At 42.5% G+C, this 3,720-nt stretch overlaps 1 non-coding gene across 1 annotated transcript; it reads right to left on the reverse strand.

Moving 5' to 3' along the window:
* Positions 1-2,505: 2,505 nt before the first annotated feature.
* LOC114680528 (small nucleolar RNA U13) lies at positions 2,506-2,607 on the reverse strand. Its single transcript, XR_003732743.1, has one exon. It is a non-coding gene; the product is annotated as a small nucleolar RNA U13 (small nucleolar RNA).
* Between the last annotated feature and the right edge of the window lie 1,113 nt (positions 2,608-3,720).

Consider the following 3,720-nt stretch of genomic DNA (forward strand, 5'->3'; position numbering starts at 1 on the left):
CAAATTCTTCCCCTTGAGTGTACCTGTCCCATCCCTGTTTTTGGCAACAATAATGGTTTTAAGTAGGTAAGAAGGAAGTGAGTAGAAAAATGTTGAAATGACACATTTGAGGGTGACAGCCGAACACCCCGTCTCTGAAATTGCCACTCTGCGTAGGGTGTGTACATCCTGTGCCCTGTTAATTCATTCCTTTGCCAAGTCTTTAGCCATCTAAAGAGAAGATAAGGTGGTTTTTCCAAGGTCACGCACATAGCAGCAGGGATGGGGAGGGGAGAGGGACACGTAAGCCCAGAGGATGCCCTGGTTGTGCCAATGTCCCCGGAAAAACAGGAGAAACCCATGTGCCAGGCCAGTGCCCTCTCTTGCCGTGGCAGGCAGGGTTTCTACATTTCTGGCTGCAGCAGCTGCTTCTTCATGGCCACTGCCTGTGGTGGAAGGAAGAATGCCAGCTCCCACATCAGACACCTGTTTTAAATCTTAGTTCCACAATTTACCAGTAGTGTGGCCTTCAGCGAGACACATGCTCTCTGAGCCTGTTCCGACAGGGACAATATTCACTTTGCAGAATAGCTCTGACGACTGAAGAAAACATGTCAGCTGGGCCTGCAGTGTTCAGCTTGTATTAGATGTTATTTCTCAGAGAGGTGCCCCTAGTCATCTCCCAACCATGTGTTGTACACATTGCCACCTCGTTCCACAACCTTCACTGACACTCTGCTACCTGTGGGAAAATGTGCAGACTCTAGAACTCAAGGTCTCCCCGATCTGGTCCCTATCTCACACTTCCAGCCTACTTCTATCCTACTTCTCCTTTAAATGAAAGTGTGCTAACAAATCTGATTTTCTTATTTCTAATTTACATAATATTATTTTTTCTAGAAATATATAGACAAGTCCAATGGCGCAGGAATCCCCAACCTCCGGGCCATGGACTGGTACCAGTCCATGGCCTGTTAGGAACCGGGCCACATAGCAGGAGGTGAGTGGCAGGCCAGCTAGCATTACCACCTGAGCTCTGCTTCCTGTCAGATCAGCAGCAGCATTAGATTCCCACAGGAGTGTGAGCCCTATTGTGAACTGCGCATGCGAGGGATCTAGGTTGTGTGTGTGCTCCTTATCAGAATCTAATGCCTGATGATCTGTCACTGTCTCCCATCACCCCTAGACGGAACTGTCTAGTTGCAGGAAAACAAGTGCAGGGCTCCCACTGATTCTACACATTATGCTGAGTCGTACCATTATTTCATTATATATTACATGTAATAACAATAGAAATAAAGTGCATAATAAATGTAATCCTCTTATATCTTCCTGAAACCATGACCCACAACCCTGGTTCATAGAAAAATTGTCTTCTACAAAACCAGTCCCTGGTGCCAAAAAGGTTGGAGAATTCTTCAATGGACTGTTAAGAGTGCTGGTTGAGACTAGGCTCAGTAGCTCACATCTGTAATCCTTTGGGAGGCTGAGGTGGGCGGATCGCTTGAAGTCAGGAGTTCAAGACCAGCCTGATCAAGATGGTGAAACCCCATCTCTACTAAAAATACAAAAATTAGCTGGGCATGGTGGCACATGTCTGTAGTCCCAGCTACTGGGGAGGCTGAGGCAGGAGAATCGCATGAACTCAGGAGGTGGAGGTTGCAGTGAGCAGAGATCACGTCACTGCACTTCAGCCTGGGCAACAGAGTGAAACTCCGTCTCAAAAAAAAAAAAAAAAGTGCCGGTTGATTATAGGACTTAAGCCACTTAATTGATGACTTCTCTTATGCCTGCTAGGGAATTTTGGTGTTTTTCTTCATGGACAAATAATATTCCTTATTTCCAAATAGCTGTACCTCCTTTTTCTATTAAAATAATCCTAAGGTTATTATTGGTAAAAGCGTATTTAAAGTTTAACCCAAGTTCCACTTAAACAACTACGTCAAAGTGAAGTTGGCCTCTTCCACTATTAATAAATCTTCTCACTATTTTGCAATATAGATGACTTCATTCTGTTAACTGTTAACGTTAGTTATGGGATTTTAAACTGATAAGAGTTGGGTGTATAGTTCCAGTTAATTTTTTATGCTAACTACGTAACTTTTTGTCTTTGCTCACTTTTATTATTACTTTGTTATTTTCTTTTGTTGTTGTTGTTTTTTGTTTTGTTTTGTTTTGTTTTTGTTTTCTTGAGATGGAGTCTCACTCTGTCACCCAGGTCGGAGTACAGTGGCGCAATCTCAGCTCACTACAACCTCTGCCTCCCAGGTTCAAGCGATTCTCTTGCCTCAGCCTCTCGAGTAGCTGGGATTACAGGCTCATGCCACCATGCCCGGCTAACTTTTGTATTCTTAGTAGAGATGGGGTTTCACCATATTGGTCAGTCTGGTCCCGAACTCCTGACCTCAGGTGTTCCACCCACCTCGGCCTCCTAAAGTGTTGAGATTATAGGTGTGAGTCACCGCACCCGGCCTACTTTGTTATTTTCATACAGCACTGTTTCTTTTTTTTCTTTTTAAAAATTTACATCACACAGGTAGTGTGCCGACATCTTGATAAGTTTTGAGGGAGGCACATCCACCCATGAGCGTGAAAACTCAACCATCTGCTTATGAGCTACGAAAGGATTACATAGCACTTCTTCTAGATTCCTAGTGTTGTTCATGTCAATGACTGAATATGAATATTTTGGGAAATGTTAAACACAATTTAATTAGACTTGGGAAAGCACTAGGGTGAATTCAGAGTAATCAGATGTCCCCAAAACTACCCCTAGTAAATTAGTTTCTTGGACTGAGCTATAATTTGATCATCGAAAACTTTTAGCATTCTTACCATGTTCTGACTCATGTCCTTAGAAGTTCCAATAAAATGCATCATATTATGAATTACAGATTTTTCATTGAGGAGAGAGAGGGGTGGTGTATGAGCACTTTATGGACTGTTTTATTAATTGTCAAATTCTCCTTTGGACTATTTAACCATGGAGACCTTCATTAACATTGTAGTCTAAGCAAGTGAATGTAGCCTGTTGATTTAAATTTAAAGTCTGCGCTTTTCCTAACAGTTTTTTATTTTTTTCTTTTGTGAGATGGAGTCTCACTCTGTCACTCAGGCTGGAGTGCAGTGGTGCAATCTGTGCTCGCTGCAACTTCCGCCTCCCGGGTTCAAGCAATTAACCTGCCTCAGCCTTCCAAGTAGCTGGGATTACAGGTACACGCCACCATGCCAGGCTAACTTTTGTATTTTTACTAGAGACGGTGTTTCACCATGCTGGTCAGGCTGGTCTCAAACTCATGACCTCATGATCCTCCCGCTTTGGCCTCTCAGAGTGCTGAGATTACAGGTGTGAGCCACTGCACCCGGCCTTCCTAACAGTTTTATAACTACACTTGTACTGACTCTTCTATTCAACCAAGGCTTTGCTGATATGGTGGGCAAATAAGCTGAGGTTATAGGAGAATATCATTTCTAGAAGAGGTTCTCAGAGAGATATTAGCACCACACATTTAATGTTAACTGCATTACTTGCATTACTTGCAGTTCTCTGGTAAAAAATTCTTTGTCTGTATTTAGGACAAAACATGGTGAGATACCTACTTCTCGTCAGGGTCTCGACTTATGTATTCTCTAATATTAAAATCATTTTTGTAATATCACCTACTTACAAACCTAAATGTAATAATTTATTTAGTCAAGAATTATCAACAGATACTAAAACCATCAGGTGAAAGGTTATGG

Source organism: Macaca mulatta, chromosome 8 (assembly GCF_049350105.2).
Source record: "Macaca mulatta isolate MMU2019108-1 chromosome 8, T2T-MMU8v2.0, whole genome shotgun sequence".
In the NCBI taxonomy this organism is placed as follows: domain Eukaryota; kingdom Metazoa; phylum Chordata; class Mammalia; order Primates; family Cercopithecidae; genus Macaca; species Macaca mulatta.